This window comes from Protopterus annectens, chromosome 1.part2 (genome assembly GCF_019279795.1).
Source record: "Protopterus annectens isolate FY-2018-M chromosome 1.part2, PAN1.0, whole genome shotgun sequence".
Classification (NCBI taxonomy): domain Eukaryota; kingdom Metazoa; phylum Chordata; order Ceratodontiformes; family Protopteridae; genus Protopterus; species Protopterus annectens.
Genome location: NC_056727.1, coordinates 133,721,396 through 133,743,406, shown reverse-complemented (window position 1 = coordinate 133,743,406; position 22,011 = coordinate 133,721,396).

Below are 22,011 nucleotides of genomic sequence, written 5' to 3'. Positions count from 1 at the left end.
CAATCTGATGTCTACCCAAACTAGCATACAAGGTCCATCTGACGGTTAAGTTCCCAGACTGCTGGAAGTAACCAAAGCCTGCCCAGTAGAAGAAGGCCAATGGTGTCCAAGACTGTGATGCCCTCCCCCAGGCCCTCCTACATATTTAGCCTGCCACGTCTGCCTTTCCACCAACAAGAATACAACCTGTCAACCCCCAAGTACATATGGCAGGATTTCAGTAAGCACAATCTATAGATCCTTTACAAACTTTAAGCATGGCTCATGATGAAAGAGGTTGGCACCCAGACTAGAGTCCAGGTGACAGGGGTTTGATTAGTAGCCCTGGAACTGAAGGAGCCAGGAAGGGAATGAATGAAGGGGTGTGGCCCACTCACCTCTTCAGGGGTGTCAGGGGTTTGCATGTACTCGGAGGCGCACTGCACACTGTAAGCTCCCTGGCTGAGACTGGAGGCACCACTGCTTGTAGTGTGAGGAGAGTGGTAGGGCTACTTGAAGGGAACCTCTCTTGCAGACGAGATGGTACATACTCCACAGATGGCCCATTAAATGCCTCTCTCTGGCACCTAGCTGGATGAACATCGGTTAGGACTGAGTTAAAAAAACAGAAAAATTCAAACCACCCTAATGGCTGTTTAGATGATAACCTCCCCCTGTCAGCTGTTACTCCAATGATGGAGAACAAATTGGTTGATTGGCCAGGAGGGTGTTGATGGTTAAAAAATAGTAGGGGCAAAGTGCAAAAAAAAAAAAAATTTTTTTTGACTAACCTTTTCATGTCTAACTCTGATAAATGTAGCCTATCCTGTCTGAACATCTCTGGCACTTATACGATGATATCTGGACTTTGAACTACTGCTCACCTAATGAACTAGTTTTCTGACTAACAAACCTATTAGTTCTGTTCTTATCCTTTTCTACTCTTTTTATGCTCCTAGCTGACCTCTGCTTTTGATTCTGTATAATATCTGACCAGATCAATTACACTTTAGACCATCTCTGACTAGTTACATTAATATACATTCAGTTTCCTTTTTAAGTACAACAAAGATTAAAAAGTGATGTAATTACTCTCACACTGCTCACACCACTGCAAAGCTATTTCAAACTTGCCTTGGCTTGAATTTGATCAATATATCTATTACACACAATTAACTCTCGCTCACAAGCTAATATTTAAACCTAACAGATGCCCTGCACTCCAGTCTATCTTACGCACATACATCCCTAATAGAACTCTCTAGTCTAGAAATAAGCAGCTATTAAATGTAACCAAACCCAGCAAAAGAGCTGGACAATGCCTACATTCCTATCACATTGCCAAACTATGGAATGCCCTCCCTTCCTATATTACCCAACTAGATGCCTCAATACCCTGTAAAGCTGCTCTAAAAACTCACTATCTAAAAAATCCTACTTGGACCTGTGAAATACAGTCTATGCCTCCTTAATTCCTACATATCTCAGATCCTACTCTAAACCTTGTGTTTAACTCTTTCCTTTCTGTATTACTACTCTCCTACATATATACACTCTGAATTTATGCATATGAATCTATTCTCTGAATGAAAAGTATTTACTTGGTATTTTTACTGCATGATAATATCACTACTTCAATAATTCATATTATACCAACACCCCTGTCCTATGTTTATATATATATATATATATATATATATATATATATATATTTATTGTACTAATTCTGTATTTCTGTGTGTATTGCTATATTAATGTATATATTTCTGTATTAACCTTTTATTTCTCTTGTATTGTTTGCATATTGTGGAGTTTTTCTCCCTGGGCCTCCACTGAAAATGGGTTTCAACCCCATTGGACTTTCCCAGTCAAGAAATGTCAATAAATAAATAAATTACTTCCTGTATGTAGCATAGTAGGATAATATCTGTGTTTGGTAGCCTCCCTTGCATCTCTTTTCTATGTAACCCTTGTCATGCCCAGACAGTGTACACATGCTTCACACCATTTCCATCCCAGGTTGTTCAAACCTGGCTGAAAAACTCTTGACCTGCATAGTAGCTGTAGAAATGAATCCACATCCCCAGTGGCCATTCCTTAGCATCTGCAAAAGAAACATAGTTTTGCATTTGAGACTTGTATAATTTCTATAAGTCTACAGTGCAAGTGCTTAACAGTGTATCTGCAGGAGAAGCACTAGTTACAGAAAATAAAACTTAACTTATCTTTTATAGGGATCTACTTTAAATAATCAAATTTCCACTTCTTCAAATTGCAGAAGATCAAGACCACATTGCCAAAAACTTAATTCAACTAACTCCCGGAACATCGTATCCTACCACCAGGAAACTAACCATTTGGCCACCAATAATCAAAATTCAAACTGAAGCAAATTAAACCCACCAAAGTGGGGGGCTTCATCCCCACACTCCCCATGTGGGGGGCTGTGCCTTACATGCCCCCACACCCCCCCAACTAAATATACCAACTCCGAGATTGCACTACAGTTGAGAAAAGGGCAAAGTTCGCCATGGTGGCCAAGTGGAGGTTTCCCAATGGCAGAATATGATGTTCCGGGAGTTCGTTGAATTAAGTTTTCAGCAACATGGTCTCGATCTTCTGTGATTCGATGAAATGGTAATTCGATTATTTAAAGTAGATCCCATTTATAGATTTACATCTTCCTCAACAAAAATCCAACTACATAAACTAAAAGATAAAAAAATGTAGCTGCCAAAGTTAGTCCAAACTTTCAATAAAACACAAAAGCCCGTTCATTCATAGGTTCATAGGTGTTTACTAGGCTAATGGCCCTGGAGTCTTTACAAGCCTAGCCCATAGACGTGCCCTGGCATCGTGCCACCCAATGTTAGTTCCCAGTGCCTCTATCAAGTAGAGCCACTGGAGTGATCCCCAGGGTGAACTTCTGAGGAGCCGAAACCGGTTTGATGGTTTTGTTATTGTTCTGATAACATCAGAGGCATAGGGGGATTTTTCCTCCCTATGGGAATAAATTATCAGTTTTGTATGTGGCATTTGCCAACACTTGCTGGCTCTTTTGTTCTTTGAATATTTCTTGCTTGGCCGTGCAAGGGTTCCACGGGCACCTGTTTTGTGTTTGAACTTTCTATTTCCCATCCACTCATCAAGATTTCTCTTGAAGAGGGCCATTGAGGTGCTCTGCTTGACATGTATGGGAAGTCTATTCCAGAGCATGGGCAGTCTCTGGGTTATGAACCTGTCCCTCCAGCATGTTCTGTTGATTTTGGTATTGAGGTTGAGGTCTCTGGAGTGTGTGGTGTGGAGGGATTGGGATTTCTTTAGATGTAGCATTTCTAACAGAGCTGGGTCAGACATGGCTTTGTAAGTCAAGCAGAGATCGCCTCTTAGTAGATGATATGATACAGAGAATAGCTGGAGTTTTTTGAGTCTGTCCATGTAGAACATGTGTTTAAGGCCTAGGATCCTCTTTGTGAGGTACTTTTGTGGCCTTTCCAGCTGTTGCATGTGTCTAGTGAGGTACATGCCAAATGGGGCATTATACTCGATGACTGGCCTAATGAGGGAAGAGTAGAGAGAGATGATAACCTCTTTCTTCCTGGATGCAAAACCCTTGGTAATGAGAATGCTACACAGAAGGACTTTCTGGGACAGTGGCAATGTGGTGGTCGAAGGAGAGGTTGCTGTCAACCTGTGTCCCCAGATCTCTTATAACGCCTTCAGTGTTCAGTGGGCTCCCATTGATGCAGTAATTAGTGGGAACTGAGTTTTTCCCAAAGGGGATGATGACACATTTTTTGGCATTAAGCTTAAGGCCATGGTTTCAACACCAGTCATTGGTCTCAGTGAGGCCTTTCTGTAGGATGTCTACATCACTTGGGGAGTTAATAATGGCTCCCAGCTTGCAGTCATCTACGAACTTGGTCAGCCAGAGTCCCTCCATGTTGGCCTGGACGTCTGAGAAGTAGATGCCAAATGAGAGAGGACCCAGGACCGATCCCTCTGGGACTCCACTTGTGACTGGTTGGCAGTCTGACTTGGAGTCCACTACTTTCACACTGTGGGTTCTATCTGTGAGTCAGTTTGCAACCCACCCAGTGATATAGGGGTTGATGCCTAGTTTGGTGAGTTTATCAATAATTCCTGAGTGGAGAATGGTATCAAAAGCCTTGGCCAGATCGAGGTAATGCTCTCATCCACAGCTCTGGTGACTGACTCAAAGAAGTCAACCAGGTTGAGCAGGCATGATCTACCTTTCACAAAACCAAACTGAGTGTGATCTAGAGTTTGGTGATTCCCTATATCCTTATTAATTAGGTCCATGATGATGCGCTCTATAGCCTTACATATCAGACTTGTCAGGCTAATGGGGCGATAATTCCCAGGTTCCCACCCTTTTCCAATATCACCATCACTAGTCCACCTGACCCAACCTTAGAATTACCTGGTCCAGTGATGGAGAAGGTAGGCAATTCTTTCAGGTCTTGTTTTCTCACCACCTTTTCTATTGATGCATAGTATATCAAAAACATTCTGGAGAAGAAATGGAAATTACTGACAAGTGAAATATACCTGAAAGAGAGTCTAGGTGATAGGCCTACCTGTGTTTTTCGAAAAGGGCATAATATCAAGTCCCTTTTGGAACACCAGGATAGACCACAGAGGTCAGGCTATATGTACAAATGTAGTTCTTGCAAATTCTGTTCCTATATATTAGAGGTGAATTAAATAACTATTAATGGTATGAGATTGAAGATCAAGGACAAGTTCTGCTGTAATTCTGATAAAGTGGTCTATTGCGCCCTGTGTGAATTTTGCCTGTGTTTTTATATAGGGAAAACGGATTGGAAACTCAAAAATAGAATTGGGGAGCACCTCCAAAATATTAGAGACCATTGTGAGGTAAAAGCTTTGGCTAAACATATAAACAACATATTGACCACAAGTTTAAATTTATAGTCTTGGATACTATTTCTCCCCCATTAAAAGGGGGTGCATGGCCCTATTTTTTAGAAAAAGACGAGTTATGTTGGCAGATTCTGTTAGATTCCACCTATTGGCCAGGTGTGAATGAATGTTTATCCATTACTAGCCTTCTGAAATTGAAGGCCTTGAATAGATAGACCTCAAACTTTTCAAAATCATGAATTCACAAATTATTGTGTAACATACTGTCGTTATCTTTTAGATTTGACACACTGACCTTTTATTTCTTACATGAATTATTTCTTACATGATATATTTCTTATATGATACACCACTCATACAATATATTATATATTTGTATATGATATATTTCTTATATGATACCTTTCTATAGGATACATATATATATTTTTTATAGGGCATTCTTATTAGGAAGACATTTGTAGGATGTTTTTTAGAGGCTGCTGCTTTAGAAAAAAAGGGTGATCTATTTTATTATTATCCTTCATAGCTTTTTATTGTGCCTTATTGTTTCAATTTTATAAATTATTTGTTCTTAGGTACCATTTCTCTTTAAACACACATGAGGAAATGACATACTGTGTATTTTATTATTTAAATGACTTTTCATTCATTTGAGCTTGTCTGATGAAGTTCCACTAGAAAGTTAATTTTGGGACGAAAGCATTTACAAGCATCAACTGTTTATTTGAATAAACATCTTTATCTATATCCGGTGTGAGCCGTCTCCTTGGTTTTGGCAGTTTTGGGACTGTTTTGGTGTTTCTGGACGTTGTCTTTGGGCTCACTGGATTTCTGTTTACCGTACAACACGTACGCCTTAGTTTTTTGACATTAACTCATGGATAACATGGATGATATGCCCCAGCCATCTGGTTCAATTGGCGATTTAACAGTTTTAATCCATCAGCTCATGGAGAGAATCGACAGACTGGAGCAACCCGCCTTGTCGCAACTATCGATTCACCCTATTTCAAGCACTTTGGTTTTGTCTGCAGCTCAGACGAATTTGGCCAGCACAAGCAGATAGAATCTGCAAAGGGATTCTGCCCCAGGACAAACATTCCACAATGGTTTACAGGTCAGTGGTTCTTTGCATAACAATGCTTTAAACAAGGACACGGCTACCAATTCATTGAATGGTTGCACTGAATCTTTATGTCATTGGCTTGATAGCAAATATTCCCTTAGTGTAGGAATAACAGACAACAATGCTGATTTCTCTCTTAATAATAACCTGTCTCAATCCGACTATGTTTTATTAAAAATAAAAAAAAGCTTTAAATGGACAACAGCTACTTTAAAGAATGTATAAAGAAAAAAATAGTGCCCAAAGGGTTACACATGTGGCGTTACCCCACTGGTCTTACAGCCAACTCTCCTTTCCATAAAGACTTGATTAGACTTTTTGATCATTTTGGTCTTGAGTATATGGGCATGATGATAAAACACAATAACGAACAAGCTGATGTTTTAGGACAGGAGGCAAAAACATTGGAAAATAAAATAACACAAGACCCACTGTTTTTCTCTAACAAGTTTGAATACACCCGCATCTTTCGCTCTATTGAAGAGCAAATGAATGCAATCAAAAATAGAAAAATGAAGAAAATATTGAGGGATGAGAAAGACTACAATTCTAACTGTGCATACCCCCCTCCCTCCCAGGAATGGACTTCTAACAACTGGTCCACCAATGGACATGACTTGGATAATAATTTCGATAGTCATGAACACTTTAATGATAACAACGATGTGCCTTTTTTAGACAAAGATGAATTTCCCATTCCGAGGAGATCAGAACAGATAAGGAACCAACAAACACAGAGAGGCCCTTACCATGGGAGACAGCAGACAGACAATTATCAGCAAGGGAACAACAGCTAGAACAAAGGACACTACAGGGGTGCCTGGAGGGGGAAACGAGGGAGGAATTAACCCCTGATGGACTTTTTTGTGAAGAAATGCACAGCCATACATTTTGCTGCCTCCTTTGTCTGTACATTTCAACACTGACAGTGACTTTAAGGTGTATAACTTTACTAATATTGACATACATGTACATTTATGCAACCTACTAGCCAAAGGTTTCACGTTTACTCCTAATAAGTCTGCAAATGTGGTATACACCTTGTTAGATCAGAAACAGTATATCAGAAAACTTAACTTGAATTTGCTATTCCAATGGGTCGACAATATCATACACCTGCTTAAAGTATCCAGTACATACAAACCCCCAATTCTACCTATACTGGATACTTTTGAGCGCATGTGTGAGTTGAATATTAGAACACACTGTGAGAAATTTAAAAAGAACACTGTTAAAAATAATTTATGTTCCAAGGAGGTTGCAGAATTAGAATATCTTTCCATTAACATAAATTTAAGGGTAATGAAACCAGATTTAGGGGGTGGTGTCGTCCTTATGTGGAAGCACAATTATGTTAAGAAAATGGAAGACATTTTGGAGACAACTACTTACACCCAATGTTCATTCAATGAAGAGAACTGTGCATACCAAAGGATTAGGGGTTATTTACAAGACCGCTTTATAGATGGTCTTATTAACATGGAAGAATATGAATTTCTATCAGTAAATTACCCGATTACCACCATTATATTAGGTATACCAAAGATTCACAAGGACGTGCACCAGCCCCTTTTATGCCCCACTGTGGATGTCAGAGGCTCTATTACCCACCCATTGGCCAAATACTTAGACTTGGACATGAAATATTTATTAAAAACTGAGCCCCTACTTTGTATTGACTCTTGGGACTTTTTGAAGAAAATTAACTCAGTAAATTTCAACAAATGCTATATTTTTATCACAGCTGACATAAGAAATCTCTATATAGTCATCCCACATGACTTAGGGATCCAATGGTTTTGTGAATACTTGGTTGACAAAGGGATACCACAAGATAGAATTAATATGCTTGAACAGTTACTTGATATGGTTCTAAACAACAATTTTATTTTATTTGAAAATAACTATTATGTCCAAAATGAGGGTGCAGCATGTGGGGGCATGTATGCTAACATTGTTATGTTAGAGTGGGAGAAAAACATTTTAATTAATTCTCCATTTTTCTCTTTCTGTCACATGTACACCAGTTTTTTGGATGACATTTTTATTCTTTGGGATGGACCAAACCAACAGATTGGTCCATTCCTTAAATATATTAACAATTCTACTTCTTTTTTAAGATTTACTCACACCATTAGTGAAACAGAAATAGCCTATTTAGACATATTACTCAAGAAAGATACTTTGAATAATAGGTTCACCTCAGAAATATATCGCAAAACCACATATTCTAACAATTGTTTACACTTTTCGAGTTGCCACCCCTTTTCAGAAAAAAAAGGGGTTTTGAAAGGTCGCTTTGTCAGAGACACCAGAATGACCACTTTAAAGATAGTTTTTTGCAAGAATGTGACAAGCTAAGTAACATGTTTATTAAAAGAGGCTATCCACATCATTTAGTGGAAAACATTAAAAACAAGGTTATCATTAAAAGTGAGAATGGTAATTTTACCCCTCTCTTGAACACAGAATTCCACTGTGGGAACCCACCCTTTTCCAATATCACCATCACTAGTCCACCTGGCCCAACCTTAGAATTACCTGGTCAAGTGATGGAGAAGGTAGACAAGTCTTTCAGGTCTTGTTTTCTCACCACCTTTTCTGTTGATGCATATTATATCAAAAACATTCTGTTGAAGAATTGGAAATTATTGACAAGTGAAATACACCTGAAAGAGATTCTAAGTGATAGGCCTACCTGTGTTTTTCAAAAAGTCCCTTTTGGAACACCAGGATAGACCACAGAGGTCAGGCTATATGTACAAATATGGTTCTTGCAAATTCTGTTCCTATATATTAGAGGTGAATTAAATCAATATTAATGGTATGAGATTAAAGATCAAGGACACGTTCTGCTGTAATTCTGATAAAGTGGTCTATTGCGCCCGCTGTGAGTTTTGTCTGTGTTTTTATATAGTGAAAATGGATCGGAAACTCAAAAATAGAACTGGGAAACACCTCCAAAATATTAGAGACCATTGTAAGGTAAATGCTTTGGCTAAACATATAAACCAACATATTGACCACATGTTTAAGTTTATAGTCTTTGATACTATTTCTCCCCCATTAAGAGGGGATGCATGGCCCTATTTTTTAGAAAAAGCCGAATTATGTTGTCAGATTCGATTAGATTCCACCCATTGGCCAGGTTTGAATGAATGTTTATCCATTACTAGCCTTCTGAAATTGAAGGCCTTGAATAGATAGACCTCAAACTTTTCAAAATCATGAATTCACATATTATTGTGTAGCATACTGTTATCTTTTAGATTTCACCCACTGACCTTTTATTTCTTACATGAATTATTTCTTACATGATATACTTCTTATACTGATACATCACTCATACAATATATTATATATTTTTATATGATATATTTCTTACATGATACCTTTCTATAGGATATATATATATATATATATATATATATATATATATATATATATATATATATATATATATATATATATATATATATTTATAGGGCATTCTTATTAGGAAGTCATTTGTAGGATGCTTTTTAGAGGATGCTGCTTTTGAAAAAAGGGTGATCTATTTTATTATTATCCTTCATAGCTTTTTATTGTGCCTTATTATTTCAATTTTATAAATTATTTGTTCTTAGGTACCATTTCTCCTTAAACACACACGAGGAAATGATGTACTGTGTATTTTATTATTTAAGTGACTTTTCATTCATATGAGCTTGTCTGATGAAGTTCAACTATAAAGTTAATTTTGGGACGAAAGCTCTTACAAGCATTAACTGTATATTTGAATAAATGTCTTTATCTATATCCGGTGTGAGACGTCTACTTTGTAGTTCATGTAGAACACATCCAGAGATATTGTTGGGTCCCATGGAAGCTGTATTCTTGGCCTTGGACAATGCAGCTTTAACCTGTGTTTCAGTAATGCTGGGTGCCTGGCATTCCTCCGGTATTGTGTTTGGTCCTTTGGGGGGGTAAAGTTGGCAATGAATCTGTCGGCCAGTATGCTGGCAATATCTGTGGGCTCAGTATAGGAGGTACCATTGTGCAGTAACTCAGAGCAAACCTGGGTATTGCCATGGAGATTCTTGGTATAACTATAGAAGGCTTTGTGGTTGTTTTTAGTGTCTGCTGCAATTCTGCCTTCATAGCTGGCTTTAGAGGTTTTGATGAGGGAAAAATAGTATGTACAATAGTGCATAGGTCCTTCCTATGCTATCCGTCTGAAGATTATTACAAGCCCAGCCAATAACCAGAGGTCAGAATCAAACCCTGTACTTTGTATCTGTAAGGTTAAGCCCTTATCCATTATGCCAACTATCCCACTTTTATGGCAACTATCCCACTTTCATGCCAACTATCATTATGTGTGACATGAACTTTATCAGATCTATAGCTTCCACCTGCCTAAATGCATTATTTCCCTCTCAGATGCTCTTTTGATATCTGCATGGGATGCCACCCCAGTCCTAAAGGAGTGAAACATCAGTCTTTAGTTGTCTAAGGCCAGGCTATCTAGGGCTTTCTTTAATGTTGCCCTACACTAATAATTAGAGAGCCATCAGCATGGCACAACATACTTATCATGAGATAGCCTTTTGTCAGTAAGACTCTTTTTTAAAACTTTATCTTTTATTTACAATTCTGATATTTCCTAAACTGCGCAAACCTCATGTATGGTGCACATCAGATTTAATTCACTATTGGCCAGCCTATTAATTCCTTATTTTATTAATATTTTGACAAGCATAAAAACAAATCATATATAGCCTAAACTAGGTATCATATGTTAAATATCTGTAGTGCTTACATTTGTAGTGCAACATGCATCAGTAGCAGATGCTAAAACTAATCCAGTAATCACACTATGAAATCGCTACATATTTCTCTAAACAAAAATTCCAAACTGTAGAATAATAAGACTAAACACTGATTAATCAGCATGGTGTTACACCGTTCTCATTCACCGCAGCAATTTATATTCTATTCTGCCCCACTTGGGCACTTTACAGCTTATTTTCCATTTGTCAATTGATCTCAGACTAACCATTTACTATGGTGTATTTTTCCTACTTTCACGTTTCATAATATTAACTCTGTATTATGAATTTCCAGTGTCATATCTATAACCTCCTTGCATGATGGCATTTGTCATTACTGTCATAATTAGTTGTATTAATGCTTGCATATGCTTCATTTCTGGGTCCTTGCCTAAGAGCATTGTTTCTTTATTTAATACTGTGCTTTTACCTGCTAACTTTCTTGGCATTCTTTGTAGGTCACTTTTCAAATCCCTCAGGTTTGGGTACCACCAGTAGATGTGTTCCCACATCTCCTTTTCACCTGTATTGCTTCTCTAACATCTATCTGATACATTTACAAACAACTTTTGTAGTTGGCTTGGTGTACAAAAATACCTATGCAAGCACCTCCCTTCAAAAATCTTGAATTTTTTTTAGACTTTGTTGCATACTTTGGGGACAAAGACATGTCTGTCCCTTTGCTTTACATTGATTTGTCTTCCTAACCTTTCACTCCAGTTTTCTTCAAATTTTCTTTTTATCAATGTCAGTCAACATTTTGTATGCCTTAGATAATAGCTTAGTGTTTGAAGCTATATCTGACTTGGCTTTTCCTAGTAAGTTCCTTAGTTCAAGCTTCCATCCTTTTTCACTATAGTTTATCTGATTCTGTTTGAATTCTGTTAATAATCCCAGGTATGCCAATTGCACCTCGTTTGGCAGGCAAAAAAGTTTGCATCTTTCCATTTTTTAATGATGTCCCAATGACTAATTTGTTTCCAGTATCTAGACTCCACCCCAGTGTTCTCCATCTATATGCTGCTGTTTCTTGTTGTTGTCCATCTTTACTCCTTTCTGCTATACCTATGAATTCTATCTGATCTAACCACCTGGTCATCTAGTCATCTTTTAACAAGCCCCTTATTGCAGTGTAATAATAAGATTTTTACCCATCTTTCACTTGCTTTGTTAACCTTTTGTGTCCAAAAGTCTAATCTTCTTTCCATGTTCTGCATACCATGCTCCTCTGTCATTATTTTCCACTTGGGATTATAGCTGTTGTGCTGAAGTAGGTAGATTAATCTTATTGGTATTGCCAGATAGTATGTTTTAAGGTCTGGAATACTCAGTCCACTTTGGCTTACTGTCAATATTAATGTTGCCCATTGTAGTCTAATTTTTGTACTATTCCAAAGCAATCATTTCTTTTTCTTTCGTTCTTTCTTTCTTTCTCTCTTTCTTTCTTTCATATTTTATCTTCAGGCTCTACAAAAAATGCCTGCCCTGTATACAGTACTAAAGTTACCAAAATATTTTGATAGCCTGTATTTTACTTTCCTTATCCTTAATCATCACCCTCCACTGCCTAATGTTCTTGATTATTTTGACTTTTGCTTTTCCTCATATCTCCTTTACAGCTTGAGAAACCTCACTTTTCAGCCATAGTCTCAGATATTCCATTTTGTCATGTCCCATAAAACCAATACTCCCGCACCAACTCATGAGAAGGAATGTCAGTTAATACTCATGGTAGTGTAAATACTTTGTTTAGATCTTGCTCTGAGTGTGTTACATATACAATAATATTTTCTGTAAAATAATGCTATATTTTTGTTTACTGTATGACTTTTACCCCTGCATAGTAGAGTTTCTTATTGTTTGCCATTAATGGGTCTACACAGAATGCAAAACCTAATGGAATTAGCATAGTACCCCTTCATAGCTCAGATCTTTCTTTTTTTTTTAAACAAGAAACATCTTTATTAAATTGTCAATTACTACACAGGCAGTCATGCATTTATATAAATGAAAACAAACTATATTGACATATTGTTATTTGCAAACATTATACATCACTTATAATATATCCAGTCATTGTCAGTCAAGCATTACATAGCTCATTCAAATCCTACCTTCTTTTAAACCTCATTCCTCCTCCAAAACATTATTCTGCAAGTATTGTTCGCACAGTTCCCATTTTTTCTATTTGCTCCTTCCCTTTTCTAAAGATGCAATTTCCATTTGTTTTACCTCTCTTACTATATTCACTACTTCTGCTACAGTTGCTTTAGGTTTTAATTTCCATTTTCTAGTAATTGCATTTTGGCAGCCATCATAATTAGACTCAGCAAGGCCTTACTATGTCAAGGCAAATCGTATTCTGTATCCAAACTCAAAAAAATTGTTTCCTTAGTTATACCAATTTGATCACCCAATATTTCTGATGGAATGGTCTGCAGAGAATTTTTAAAATCTACCAACTCAGTGCACTCCCAAAAATATGTTCTCAAATATCTCTTTCTTCTCCATCACACCTCCAACATTTGCTATCTACCTGAGAAAAAAAATTCTTTGGAGTCTACTTGGGGTATAAAAATACCTATGCAAACACTTCCAATGAAAGATCCTAACTCCAGCCTTTCTTGCATATTTGGGAGTCATACATATATCCCCATTGTTTCTTTGTAAATTGCTTATCCAATCTCTCTTCCAAATCCTTTATAACCTCCTCTGATTGATTCTTATAGTTACCATGCAATATTTTATATGGTGTAGTAATTATCTCTTTTTAACAGCAGCTAGATTCTACCAAAAACTCTAGCTGTGATGGTCTTTCACGTAGGATCTCACTATTCCTTTCTCTTTCCCTATACTCTGATATCAATTCTTGATAGGGGATGCAGAGAAAGCATTTCACAGAGTAGAGTGGGACTTCATGAGCAGGGCAATGGAAATATTTGCTTTCCCTGATACAATTATAAAGTTGATTAGAAGTATATATGAGGGATTGCAGATGAAAATTAAAGTGGGTGGGGTCCTCTCTGATAACTTCTGCTTGACTACAGGAACCATACAGGGATGTCCGCTTTCCCTTTTTTTGTTTGCATTATATTTAGAACCACTGGCAAAGAAAATAAGGGACTGAGAAATTCAAGGCTATAATTGATATGGTAGTCAACAATAGCTGGCTGTGTTTGCAGATGATATTATTTTATACATGACAAAACCAGAAAGGGACATTACTGTGTTGTGGAACATTTTAAGAGACTTTCAAATCTTCCAGGATACAAAATGAATGAAGCTAAAACAAAGGCACTAGCAGTAAATTATGTACCTACACATGAATTGGTCCAACAATATCCATACTTAGGGTAGATGATAAAATGAAGTATTTAAGAGTATGGATTAGAAATGACTCTGTTGTGGCAGCTAAGGATATGTGGGAAGAGATGAATCAAAAGATAATACAAAAACTGAGAAACTGGAAGCTTTGTTTTATGGATATGGATACTAAGATACAAGCCATTAAAATGTTTTTAGTCCCTTTAGTCTTATACACGGGTCAGGCATATTTTTATCAACTAGAGGAGAAGCTGTGGATAGTAATAAAAAAAAATTGAAGGATTTTATCTGGGAAGGGAAGACAGCAAGGGTCAAGTGGGATAAGCTGATTCTTCCAATAGAACAAGGCAGACTAGGATTATCCAATTTGAGGGGGATTTTAGAGCAACGCAGTTAAGGCTCTTATACATAGCACAATCAGAAAACTATAATTCAAAGTGGAAAGGAATGATGATGATACAAGGGGGAAGCTCAAGAAACAAGGAGTAATTGGGATTTTGGATGCAGACTCTTCAGGAGAGCAGCAACAATCATACAGAGTATTATATTCATATGATAGTAGGGAGCATTCTAAAACTAAACCAGCACAAGAATGGAGAAAAGAGATTTTGCCAATAGGAATGACTGTGGTCAGGGATACAGATAACAGGCAAGACGGGGATGGAAGTTATTAAAGAAAACTGGCAAAAGAACCAAGGTATTGGAAGCAAATAGGTAAAAACAAAAAAATCAAACAAAGCGCTAAACAAATCCACAGGAACCAAAGGATTTCAGGACCACAAAGAGAATAAAATATAGTATAGTTTAATGAAGCGCTTTTCATCAAGTACACTGACCCGACTTCTTCAGACAAACAATTGGACATGAATCCATGCTTAAAAACTCTAAAAAACAGTCATGTGGCAAGAAACATTAACATAATAAATAACTAATTAAACAATTAGCAGCTCAATGATTCTTAAAGATATAATTGTTCCCTTTATGGTTGAAGTAACTTATTTTAATGGGAAAGATACTCTATCAGTTAATGCTTTGATACAGAATCACTTATCATCCATGCCTTCTAAGCAAGAAACCTATAACAGTTTGCTTACCATGTTTAAACTGAAAACCATAGGTTACGGCATTACTGTAAATGGAGCTCTATTCACGTTCAGTAAAGATAAACATCCCTAAATAAACTAAAAATAAATATACCCTGGTCAAATTATTGTCTCATAAAAGGAAATCTATAAGACAATAAACACTTTACAAATACTTATATTCAAGGCTAAACCTGCATTAAGGAACATATTGAAAACTAGTTAGAAACACATCATAAAAATGCATCATAAAAACATAGTCTTTTATGTTTGATACTGTTACTAATACGAGTAACTGCCAGAGAAGTTCTAAATATTCTAACAGTGGTGATGTAGGACCACCTCTAAATTCTTGGGTAATTTGGTCAATTATTCTAAATTTAAATCTATGGGATGGAAAATTAACAAGTCTAGCAAGCGCATTTTCGGTTTTAGTCTTCCTTATACTGTATAGATGTTCGTATATTCTTTCTTTGAATTTTCTGTCCATTTTTCCAATATAGAAAGCTGGACAGAAATCACACTGAGCTAGATAAACCACCATTTTAGTGTTACCATTGAACCTTTTTTGTATAATATGTTGTATTTCTAATAGAAAATCTCTGTCCTATTGATATATGTCCACAGTAGTTACAAGCTTCACACTTGAACATCCCTGGAGTTCTAGTGAAAGTTTGTTTGGATGACTCCTTTAAAATTTTTAAGTTATTCCCTCTTCTAAAGGTAAAAGTGGGTTTTTCACCAAGTTTATCAGTTATACTATTGTCGTTGAGTAATAAATTCCAATTTATGAAGATGATTCTCTTTACATCGTGGGCCTCCAAACTGTATGTATATATACAACTAATTCTAAAATTGTTACTTTGTTCATTATCTGGAGTTCTGGTATAACTGTTATTCATTGAAGTGGTATCTCCTAAAGGTGTCTCATCCAAACATAGTGAAGAATCAATGTCTTTATAGCCTAAAATGGGTTGGTATAAACCTACTTGTCTTTTGTGGCTGACTTCCTTAATTAATTCACAGATTAGTGACTCCGGGTACCCTCTCCTTAAAAACATTTGCATAAGAAAGTCACAGTCATTAGTGAAATCAGTATCTACACTAACAATCCTAGCCACCCTAACTAATTGAACTTTGATGACAGACCTTATCTGACTAAATGGATGCGAACTGGTAAAATGTAAAAATGAATTGGAATAAGTTTCTTTGCAGTGGATGGTTGCTGTATAGTTATCCAAATTGGTGTCTTTCTTTAACAATACGTCTAGATAAGTTATGGAATCCTTACCAAAACTAGATGTAAATTTAAAAAATTCACTACTTTTATTAAATTCATCTACAAGTGTTCTAGCTGTATCTACCAATCTATCAATGATTTAAGATAATGCCCAGTGAGAATGATGAAACCTGACAAAGGAGGGGGCTTGGTACTTATGAACAACTCTGACTATTTAAATAAAATTTTAAATATATTGAGTAGTGAAACTTACTTAAAAGTTAGTATCAATGAATTGCACACTGCATATTGTAAAATGTACATGTATTTAAATTACATGTTTATTGAGGCACTAATTGACAGTAAAACTTTCAACTACTTAACTATGCCCTCTCCAAAAATTGTTAGACTTTTTGGAGTGCCAAAAATTCATAAAAATATAGCTGATCCACCTATGTGAGCACTAGTCAATGCTCGCCAATCTATTACCTATGCTAGTGCTAAATTAATTGACTATTTTAAAAAAGTTCATGGTACAAGAGAAACAGATTAGCCATAATTCTTGGTCGTTTCTCACAGATTTATATCAACTAACATTTAAAAGAGATTTTAATTTTCTAACTGTGGACGTGTGTGACCTCTATAGTTCCATCCCCCATGAGGAAGGGATTCAGTCAGTGCTAAGTATGATGCGCAAATATCAAGCCCCTCCTTCAGATATCAGGGTGGTGGAAGAACTACTTGCTATTATTTTGTCAAATAATTATATACTTTTTGGTCAGGATATTTACTTACAAAAAATAGGCGTCGCAATGGGCTCACCATGTGGGGCTAGCTTTGCCAACATGGTGATGGCCCATTGGGAACATCATTGTATATTTAACAATCCTAACATTATGAACCACATTCACTATTACACATGATTCCTGGACGATATTTTTATCATCTTAAAGGGAGAGGTAAATACAGCTAGAACACTTGTAGATGAATTTAATAAAAGTAGTGAATTTTTAAAATTTACATCTAGTTTTGGTAAGGATTCCATAACTTATCTAGACATATTGTTAAAGAAAGACACCAATTCAGATTGCTATACAGCAACCATCCACCGCGAAGAAACTTATTCCAATTCATTTTTACATTTTACCAGTTCACATCCATTTAGCCAAAAAAGGTCTGTCATCAAAGGTCAATTAGTTAGGGTGGCTAGGATGGTTAGTGTAGATACTGATTTCACTAATGAATGCGACTTTCTTATGCAAATGTTTTTAAGGAGAGGGTACCCGGAGTCACTAATCTGTGAATTAATTAGGGAAGTCAGCAACAAAAGAAAAGTAGGTTTATACCAACCCAGTTTAGGCTATAAAGACATTGATTCTTCACTATGTTTGGATGAGACACCTTTAGGAGATACCACTTCAATGAATAACAGTTATACCAGAACTCCAGATAATGAACAAAGTAACAATTATAGAATTAGTTTTATATATACATACAGTTTGGAGGCCCAAGATGTAAAGAGAATCATCTTCAAAAATTGGAATTTATTACTCAACGACAATAGTATAAACTGATAAACTTGGTGAAAAACCCACTTTTACCTTTAGAAGAGGGAATAACTTAAAATTTTAATGGAGTCATCCAAAAAAACTTTCACTAGAACTCCTGGGATGTTCAAGTGTGAAGCTTGTAACTACTGTGGACATATATCAACAGGACAGAGATTTTCTATTAGAAATACAACACATTATACAAAAAAATTTCCAATTGTAACACTAAAATGGTGGTTTATCTAGCTCAGTGTGATTTCTGTCCAGCTTTCTATATTGGAAAAATGGACAGAAAATTCAAAGAAAGAATATACGAACATCTATACAGTATAAGGAAGACTAAAACCGAAAATGCGCCAGCTAGACATGTTAATAATTTTCCATCCCATATATTTAAATTTAGAATAATTGACCAAATTACCCAAGAATTTAGAGGTGGTCCTACATCACCACTGTTAGAATATTTAGAACTTCTCTGGCAGTTATGTGTTGATGTCCACCATTACACTGCATTAAATGAGATGTGTTCCATCTTACCTTACTTAAAACTAAAAAGTTTGACTAGATAACTTTATAATTTGTAAGGACTCGTATTAGTAACAATATCAGACATAAAAGACTATGTTTTTATGATGCATTTTTATGATGTGTTTCTAACTAGTTTTCAATATGTTCCTTAATGCAGGTTTAGCCTTGTATATAAGTATTTGTAAAGTGTTTATGGTCTTATAGATTTCCTTTTATGAGACAATAATTTGTCCAGGGTGTATTTATTTTTAGTTTATTTAGGGATGTTTATCTTTACTGAACGTGAATAGAGCTCCATTTACAGTAATGCCCGTACCTATGGTTTTCAGTTTAAACATGGTAAACAGACTGTCATAGGTTTCTTGCTTAGAAGGCATGGATGATAAGTGATTCCGCTCTAAAGCATTAACTGATGGAGTATCTTTTCCATTAAAATAAGTTACTTCACCCATAAAGGGAACAACTGTATCTTTAAGAATCATTGAGCTGCTAATTGTTTAATTAGTTATTTATTATGTTAATGTTTTTTGCCACATGACTGTTTTTTAGAGTTTTTAAGCATGGAGTCATGTCCAATTGTTTGTCTGAAGAAGTTGGGTCAGTGTACTCGACGAAAAGTGCTTCATTAAACTAAACTACATTTTATTCTCTTTGTGGTCCTGAAATCCTTCGGTTTCTGTGGATTTGTTTAGTATTGGGAGCAAATAACTAGAAAGGGAAAAGTATTAGAATCGGAAAAGGCCAAGAATGTATTTGGACTGCAGGTTAGAGATTGCCTTCCCTATTATGGACTGATATCAGAATATAGAGAAAGAGAAAGAAGTAGGTGGCTCCTGAATGAAAGACCAGCACTGGTAGAGTTTTTAATAGAATCTGGAACAGAAGCTGCAGTTAAAAACAAATAATTAGTAAAGCACATAAAATATTGCATGATAATTATTAGAATCAATCAGAGGAGCTTAGAAAGGATTGGGAAGAGTGACTGAGTAAGCAATTCACAAAGAGACAATTGGGGATATATGTATATAGGTAGGTACTAGGCTATTGGCCCTGGGACCTATACAAGCCCAGCCAAAAAGGTACCCTGGCTTTTGCCACCCAAGAAAATTATTTTCTTGTGCAACTGTCGAGCAGAGCCACAGAGGTGATCCCCGGCATGCATTTCCTATTTCCCATCCAATCAAAAGTTTGGGACGGACAGTTTCAAACCCACATACCTACTACTCAAAGGCAGAAGTCCTACCACTAGACCAAAGAGGCACATATCTCCCAAATATGCAACAAAGTCTAGAAAATATAGGATCTTTGCCTGGATGTGATTACATGGGTATTTTTATACCCCAAGTAGACTCCAAAGAATTTGTCCTCTGGTAGATAGCAAATGTTGGAGGTGTGATGGTTGTAACTGGGAACATATTTTTGGGAGTGTAATGAGCTGGCAGACTTTAGAGATTCCCTGCGGCCTGGTCTGTTGGAGATGCTGGGTGAGTGGATTGGATTGACTGGGGAGATGATTTTTTAGAGCTATGATACAGAATCAGAATTGCCTAGACATAGTAAAGTCTTGCTGAGTCTAATTATGGTGGCTGCCAAAAAAGCAATTACGAGAAAAATGGAAATTAAAGTCTAGACCAACTTTACTAGAAGTAGTGAATATACTAACAGAGATAAAACAACTGTAATTGGGAGCTTTAGAAAAGGGAAGGAGCAAACTACATAGGTTCATAGGTTCATAGGTAGGTACTAGGCTATCAGCCCAAAGGCCTACATAAGCCTAGCCAACAAGGTTCCCTGGCTTACGCCACCCAAGAAAGTTATTTTCCTGTGCCACTGTGGAGCAGAGACACAGAAGTGATCCCCAGGTTGTATAGGTTCATTGGTAACAGTATATGCAGAAAAGGAATGAGGTTTAAGAAGCAGGATTTGAATGATCTATATAATGCTTAACTGACAATGATTGGATAGATTATAAGTTATGTATAATGTTTGCAACTACAGTTGTTTCAATGGTGTCTGTGATGTATAATGTTTGCAACTAAAGTGGTATGATTTTGTTTGTTTTCAATTTATATAACTGTATGATTGCCTATGTCATATGTGAAAATTTAATAAAGATGTTTGTTGAAAAAAAAATCCTTGATAGGGAAGGCAATCTCTAGCCTGCAGTCCGAATACATTCTTGGCCTTTTCCCATTCTATTACCTTGGTTCTTTTGCCAGTTTTCTCCAATAAATTCCAGCCCCTACTTGCCTGTTGTCTGTATCCCTAATTGCAGTCATCCCTATCAGCAAAATCTCCTTTCTCCATTCCCATGTTGGCTTAGTTCTTAGAATAAATGAATGAAACTGCGAAATAGCAACCAACAAAAACCTTACTCCGGTTAAAGGTAAAACACAGAAGGTGGTTCACGTAGCTTGAACAGCGACACAACCAGCAAGTCTATTGGACTCAGTAAATTGCCAGCAAAACAAAGTAGTAAAACACACAATTCCACATCCGATAATGCTCTCTCCAGTCCAAAGTTATCTTCTTTTTTGAGAATCTTCTTTATTATAACAACTTAAAAACACCGTAGACTGAAAACAAATAAACTGAAAACAATTTCACCAGTTTAACTTCTTCAGAACTGGTGAATGAAAAACAATTTCCCTTATTTATTTAACTTTTGGCGCCATTTCTGTGATTATCTTAAAGCAGTATGCAGTTTTCTGAATGTTGAGCAGTATATATATAAAATATATCTAACTTTTCTTTAACCTTTCATTACTTAGTTGTGATAAATGGGATAAGGCAATGAAACAATATCCTAAGTAATAACACAATGTCATAGCAATGAATATAATACAATTGATGTACTTTCTCACTTAAAGAACAATACCATAAATGCTTAAGATATATAATATATAAATTCCAATACATATATATAAAATACACATTATATTTGTACGACTTAATAGTATGCAAGAATAATTAATAATCAATAAATATTGTAAATATTATAAATATTATAAATAATATAAATTAATTAATAAATAATAAATATTATTTAAAAATTGCTTAAAAATACTAAAATTTTTTAAACGGCATTAGATGGTTGAAATAAATGAAAGTACATTGTTATGACTTAAAATAAATTAAATTATGCATCCAGTACCAAAAAAGGTTTAATGCTGATGTATTCATTAATACCTGGACTCCTGGTTGAATCAGTGAGCATCTGCCATTTACTTTCCTTACAGGCTAATCTAGTTTTCCAGTCACCTTCATAAATATTTCCTAGTTCTTGGTCTATAACATAAAATAAAAATATATGATTGTCCCCATTTTCCCAGTCTTTCTTCTTAATTCTGTAGTAATGTTCATAAATTTAATTGTCTTTCTGTTTTGCCTATATAATAGGCCGAACATATCTGACAACAAGCTAAATACACTATTTGTTTGCTAGAACAGTGTCCTCCTATACTTCTAATAATTGTCCTGT